Source organism: Trachymyrmex septentrionalis, unplaced genomic scaffold, assembly GCF_001594115.1.
Source record: "Trachymyrmex septentrionalis isolate Tsep2-gDNA-1 unplaced genomic scaffold, Tsep1.0 scaffold203, whole genome shotgun sequence".
In the NCBI taxonomy this organism is placed as follows: Eukaryota; Metazoa; Arthropoda; class Insecta; order Hymenoptera; family Formicidae; genus Trachymyrmex; species Trachymyrmex septentrionalis.
The window spans coordinates 215,694-223,431 of NW_017305213.1; positions in this window are offsets into that span (position 1 = coordinate 215,694).

Consider the following 7,738-nt stretch of genomic DNA (forward strand, 5'->3'; position numbering starts at 1 on the left):
TGCAATATGATATATGTTTCCGAAGAATACACCGACCCACCGTCCGAAGACTAGATTCAGTATAGTGTACCAAATGGGCTCACGAAAGTTGCACTATGTACAGAGGATTTGATAGCTACTTTTGTGACGACTGCCGACACTGATTTTGATTTTTTAAATTTCATCCTTATTGCTATAGTGACCCATCCATTTTGCCCAGGGCAGTCGGATGGTTTCTCCAAAGCGAATGGTTTCTCCTTTTTTACGGTTTGACTAAAAGGTGACTTGAACGTTTAAATGTTAAATGGTTAAGTTTTTAAATTTAATTTTATTTTATTTGAAAGTTGATTTCATTAATAGAATTATGAGAATAAAAAAGGTTTACTGATTTTAATTTTAACCGTGTCATTTTTCTTCTCAAACCTTAATACATCTGCTTTTTGAAATTTTTGAAAAAAGGAAGTATCCCTTCAATTTTTACACCCTGTAATGTTAAAACTAAATCATTTCGGACATATGGTCATGTATATTTTGTTTTGAAATAATATGAAGAATCGTCCCTTAAAATCTTTTAAAATGCTTGAAGACTACCCTGTATATTGGAAAATTGTCAAACATTTAATTTTAAATCAATCTCAATCAGGACGAGTCTCGTATCTGATAATTTGCGAGGTAATATTTTTGGTCAAAAACATCGTCGGAAGGGGTCATCAAAATCGAGCAAATTAAATCGCAAATAAAATTGTTACATTTAGTAACTTTTCAGAGATGCACTCGTTCCGAACGCAAATTGCATTTCGCGGCGATTGAACTGGAACGGAGTTTTATATACAATAACGGTAAGTTAATTCTGCGTGAAGGTTGTTTAGCGTATCCACAAATAAAATTTATATTTACAGATTTGAAATCGTTTTTCCGTGCGAAAATTAGTTTACGCATATCGTACATATTTCGTTAAATCGTATGGTTACATTGTACGACGTTTAATAAGAGAACATTTAATAGACGAAGAAATAGAGGCATTTGCCGCTCTTTATATCAAACTTTATCTTATTTTCGATCAAAGCGAAAGTTCTTGATCATTTCTCAGTAACGCGAAGAAATTCTCTTTAAATATTTCTATTAGTTGAGAGAAGAAGAGAGAAAAGTGTAGGCTCGATTAAACGCATGCAAATGCAATTGCACGTGACGATGAAAGAGTTTAATATCTGTCGTGCTTTATAAAGTCACCGTAAGCGCGTGAGAGGAGGGTCTGAATGAATTTCATTAACTCGTTAGGTCTACCATCGTCGTCCTCGTTGTCGACGTTACGCAGTGCACGCGAAACATCGTTAATTTTGAAGTAATCGCCGTATCGGCGCGTGCGGTGAATATCCTCCTCTCTTTCACGCCATAACGTAACGAGAGAGAGAGAGAGAAAGAGAGAGCGAGAACGAGAGCGAGAGCGAGAGAGAGAGAGAGAGAGAGAGAGAGAGAAGACGCGATCGAATTTACTATGGAGATCCTACGTCACCCCCGTCTGTCGAGGAAATCAATTACGTCGAATGAATACAACATGAAGGGTGTAAAGGGTTAGCCGCGAGTCCCCGCGAACGGTGACCGGAGCGTTGAGCGACACGAGATGCGTCGCGCGGACACGAGGAGGGAATTTCAAGAGAGAGAGAGAGAGCCGACGCCGACGCAAAGAGCCGGACAGATTTGATTTGTCAGGACACAGAAATCGCCGTTGACAAATCTCGTTACGAGTCGACCCGACGCTCGGTTGATCAGGGCTTAGAAGTTCCTGCCTCTTACGCTCAAGGAATCTTCGATCACTCGATAGAGACGGAAGTTTTATGAAAATGACGAAAATTTACGAGAGCGTTAATAAAAGTAACCAAAATAACTACTAATTAAAATGTTATAATTTAGTAGACGTAAATAAATAACATATCGTTGTAAATTATTCATTAGATTTTTCTCCTTTTTTTTTGAAACATTAATATAAAGCAGCAAAATAAGCGTTCTTAATTAATATATCGAACCTTGGCGGGATCGGATTTCTCCTCGTGTTCGTTGAAGGTCTGCGAAGCTCTGGACATGGTGTTCCTTCGGGTTGTTGTCGTGCCATCTTGCGAGGGGCGCACGAATTCGATTCTGCCACCCTCGACAACGATGTTAGGGGCTGGTGGATAATTCTCCGTGTTACCGACTGTGTCGCAGTAACCCAAAAGGCCAGCTTTCTCCCCGTATAAGGGATGGATTTGCCTGCAACAGAGGGTAAAAAAACTCGCTGGAGAATGCCTCGACGATAGCAGATGGTGCTTCATGCCGGAGAACCGACGTGTTTATAATAACGCTTCATAATTATTGTAATATTTAATCTTTTTAATATCTAAAATATAAAATGTTGAAAAAATATAATATCAAACATTATTATTCAATTAAACTTTTATATATGACTAAATTTTTATGACTACGTCATAAAAGAATCGTTGTAAACGTCCACGCGTTTGTGTACTAAATGTTTCTATATGTAAACTTTAAACTTTTATTCCACTCTGAAAAACTAGTCGCACAATTATTTGTTAAACGGATTTTTTATTGTAGCGCACGCGAGCCTTTGTTACTTTACATATGTTTATATAAATTGAAAATATATTGTGTATGTATAAGAGTCATTCGGAGGATTTTCGGAGGATCATTGGATAAGTGTGTGAATTGTATCTCAATGAGAAAAAAAGATGGGAATTGGTTACTATCAGCCGGTTGTGGCGCTTGCATGCCAATAAAAAGTAAATAGCAAAAACTCTATGCACAATAATAAAACAAATATATATGTAATTATGAAATAGCAATAAATTTTTAATTGTTGGAAAAATGTATCACGCTAAATTAAAGATGAAAAAGGAGTACATTTTTTCAAGGAATGGAAAATTGCTTTTCAAAAGTAACAAGTCATAGTTACTCGTTACCGAGTAGAAAAAAACAACAAGTTACCGTTACTAAAGTAACTCATTAAAAAATAGTTACCGATTATTAAAAGTAACTCATTACAGTTACCGTTACTTAAGAAAGTAACTTTTCGTTACTTTTCCGTTACTTTTTTAAAATCGACGACTGCCAATCACAGCGGACGGGCCTAGGGGCTTTCTAGTCTCAAGCGCTATGTACTGTAAAAAATTTTTGTGTAAAATTACAGCTATTACAGTGGGTAATTTTAAGATCCACTATAATGGTTGTAAACGTCCACGCGTTTGTAAATTTGTAATATGCAAATAAAAATAATTTCTTGGTTTGTAACTAAGCAGATTGTGGAACTAGAATTACAATGTGTAGTTATAGAAACGATAATATGACAATATATTTCGCATTATGTATTATTATACATTTAACAGCAATACGCGAAGAATTACTGTTATAATTTATTACGTAATATTATTAAAATTTGAATAATTACAGAAAATATTCGAAACGTCCTGCTATTTACGTAATTTTCCATGTAAAATAAAATATGTATTTACACAAAAAAAAAACAAATTTACATAATTTTTGTGAATTAATAATAATAATTTCTGTAAAATTGCATGATTTTTTATATTTACAGGACTAATCGTGTAATTTTTATATCTATTATATGTGTAAATTTACGAAATTTTTTTACAGTGTGAGTGGCTTGTGTCGTATCGTGTCCAATCGTCTGCAAAGTAATGACAAAGGTAAATGTGAAATTCGTTACGGTTACCAAAAAAATGTAATTTTGTTACCGTTACAGTTATCAAAGAAAAAAGTAACGCAGTTACCCCAGTAAAGTTACCAAAAAACTTGTAACTTTGTTATAAATAACGATTCCATTCCCTGCATGTTTTATATGTAATATTAATTGTAATGTAAATTTGTATTGCATAACAATATTTGAAGTTGTGTCGGCTGTTGTTAGTACTGAGATTGTTTTAAAAACGTTGACTTTGAATTAAGTGTATGTGGAAGCTTCAATGTGTATCGTTGTGTCTCACTCAAACGCATTCATCTGTTCCTATTTAACATATTGCAATGCCATCTCTTGCAAGATCAAACACCTACTGCTAGACACAATTATTGCATCTCCTGATGTTAGCAGGCTGGGTTTTAAGTTTGTTGAATCAAACAAAATATCTCATTGTTTTGACACTGTAGTAAGAATAGCCGCGACTGGGCTAGAGAGCTTTTTACTTGACATAATGATTTATGCCTTCGTCAATCCACGTATGGATGAATCTGACTTTGCACCAGCTTCAGTAACTAATCAAATATTACAACAATTCTGATGCATAATTTGCCAGAATTACAGAATTGCATCAGAATTTATTTGCGGAGAGTCTATATGAACTTATTGCAAATGAATCACCTCTTCTGGAATTTAATGTAAATGAATTACCTCTCCTTAGAAACATCCAATCCGAATCGTTCAATCTGTGTAGATTCCGCAAAACCCTGAAAAAAAATCAGACTGAAAAAGAAAACATTTCTCAAATTTTGCCAGTAACCGTTGCTGATCTTAGTCCAATTCCTCGAGCAATTGGACGACAACAAAAAAAAAAAATGAAAAGCAGCAAAGTCAGAAGTGATAACTTTGAGTTCTTTTAAGGTCCAAATAGAAGATAAACACAAAGAACGGAAAGAGAAGATTAAGGGTTAAGTACACCTTAAAATTTAAAAAAAAATCGAACAATTTTTTATTCCTTAATTCGATAGTTTGTGGTTTTAAGAATGTAGAATTTTTTATGCGAAAATTTTTTATGCAAAATTCCGAACAAAGATACAGTCGATTATGTCAACCGGTGTATAGCGCTTCTCAGCATGTAATCGATGCCTCCATGTCGTCGGTAAACTGCTCCGTTTACCTGAATGATCCAATCATTTTTGGACACATTATAGTTATGTATATATACATATTGTAGAGAACGTTAACACAGACAATTTAATTATAGGTTATGTTTGAAAATCTTGTTCTGTTTCACAAAAATCAGCGTGTCGCACGTGCTTGAAATAGAATAAAAAGAGATTGTGTTTTTGAGTGAGTTTTTATTAATTTCCTGGACATGGATAACAGAAAAGTATTCCACTAAAAAAGGGAGTAGAACATCGACATTTCGTCCAGGAAGATCGAGGATAGGAAATAGAAAACCGTCAAATAAATCAAAGTTGGAAGGCGAAACAGAAAGTTACAATTCGTCTGCAAAAACACTGAAGATGTCTCTGGACGATTATAATAATGTTACATTAATAAATCAATCATTTTATCGTATCGTATAATAGACTTTCTGAACGTTTTCTCAGCGATATCAACTCTCGTTGTTTGCAAAAAATATGGGTCAGACGTGCAATTTTACGGAAAAAGTTGTTGTGGCTTAGGATTTAGAGTTTCCGTATGTTGTAAGAAATGTGCACCGATGACATCTGTTTGAGTCCCCTAATTGACAACAAGGCCTATGATGTAAATCGTTGCTTCGTATTTGTTATGAGATTACTTGGAATTGGCTACAACGGCGTTCAAAAATTCTGTGCCTTCATGGAGTTACTGCAACCAATATTTCAATTATTTTAATGCAAAATATCGTCACGTTTGCTGTCTGCGAATAATCAATAAAAAATGCGGGTGTTGCAGAAGAAGTATTGTCAATTGAAAATTCAATTACCAACAGTACCATTGTGTCCAGCAATGAATCTTGGAGAAAACGCCGATTCTCTTCTTTATTCGGGATAGCTTCTTCAATTGGTCATTATACCGGTAAAGTAGTTGATATTATCGTGAAACCGGTATATCGTAAAAGTTGCGAGTTCTGGAAAAACAAGGAGGGCACTACAGAATACGAAGAATGGAGTAAATCGCATACAAATTGCCAAATAAATCACGAGGGTTCCGCTGGTAAAATAGAGGTAGACGCTATCATTGAAATATTTTCACGTTCTGACAATTTACATGGTCTGAAATATGCTTTCTATGTTGGTGATGGAAACAATAAGATCTTCAAAGATATTGTCGATTCTGAACCGTATGACGATATTGTTGTTGAAAAGAAGGAATGCATTGGCCACGTGCAGAAACGAATGAATATACGGCAGCGTGCTTTAAAAAAAAAAACACTAAGGCGGAAAAGGAAAAAACTCACTGGTAAATTAATAGATGAATTGACAGTGTATTATGGTCTCGCTATAAGGAGAAATTACAATTCCATAGAAAAAATGAGGAATGTAATTTGGGCAACAATTTGTATAAAATTTCGACCGACGAAAAATCTCAGCATGAGCATTGCCTAGCCGAAGAGAAATCAACAGCAATCCAAAGCTACCGGTATCCTTTTGGATTATCGCGATATAAAGAGCCTTTTCTTCAAGACATCTTCAATGCTATTAAATCTGTTTATGAAGATTTGAGTAGGGATGATTTACTGATTCGTTGCTTAGGCGGTTACACGCAGAATAGTAATGAAAGTTTGAATACCCTCGCGTGGTCCTTGACTCCAAAATCTCATTCCAGCGGCAAGACAATTTTGGATATTTGTACATACATTGCCATCTGTACTTTCAATGATGGCTTCAGAAGCTTGATAAGAATCATGGAGGTCATGAACTTGACTATTGAAACAAGGTCCTGCAATTTTGCGGAATCAATCGATGATAACCGAGTCAACACCGCAGAGCACACAGAGGATGTCGAACGTTGCAAAAGAGACCCTTTCCGCGGTAAAATCGTTCCGACATCAAGCCGAAGAAGATACTTACTTCGTATGTAGAATACTATATGGAATCGGTATTGCTGACTAAAGATAAAAAAAAATAATTAATAATAAAATTATTATTTTATAAACAAAACAAATCAACATAAAATTTTAATCACGTTTTTTTTCAAAATGCTTTCAAAAATGGTGGACACCAAAACTATCACAAATTTCATCCAAATGCTTTGAAATTTTTCTGAGTTATTGTCAATTAAATTATCTAAAGAAACATCTTTGGTTTTTGCCACTAACTTTTATATTTTTTTTGTAATCCATATTTTATGTCGAATTTTTATGTAAAAATTGAACATAACTCTTGTTTTTTCATGAATGCAGCATTTTCACATTTTTCAATATTTTTTAATTTTGCCGGATATTTCTCTAGTAAATTTGATGCAGATTATAAATATATTTTTTTTTTTACTACAACCATACTTTGGATCTATTCTGCTGTTCAGCGTGGATGCCTTCATCATAAGCAGGCCTCCAAAAAGTGCTGCAATGCTGTCATTTTGTTTTTTATAATTATAAAAAATATTGATATTTTATACAACAAACAACAAATATATATAAAAAAATTTGTTATATCATGTATAGTTTTTTAATTATTACCTCCCAAACTAAGGTATGATTTTGAGGCCTCCAAGATGTACTAATCCCTTAAAGAAAAAGTATTTCTTAAATTTATATTACCACAATCAGAAATTTCCAATAAAAATCAGTCTTTAAATATAAATATGAAAGATCGAATAAAAATGAAAGATCATCAAAGAAATAAGACAAATTGTCCATTTGTAAAGAAGCATTTATAGATCCATCTGTAGAAGATTGAATACAATGTTTTTATGTGTAAGAAGTGATGGCACGAAAACTGCATCTCTCATGAGAGCTTTTATTTGTGATCTTTGCAATAACTAATTAATTTTTGCAATAATTAATTAAAGATTAACAATTATGTGCAATTTTATACCAAAAATTTTAAAAAGACTTATAATTAAGTTTAAATTTTATATATATAT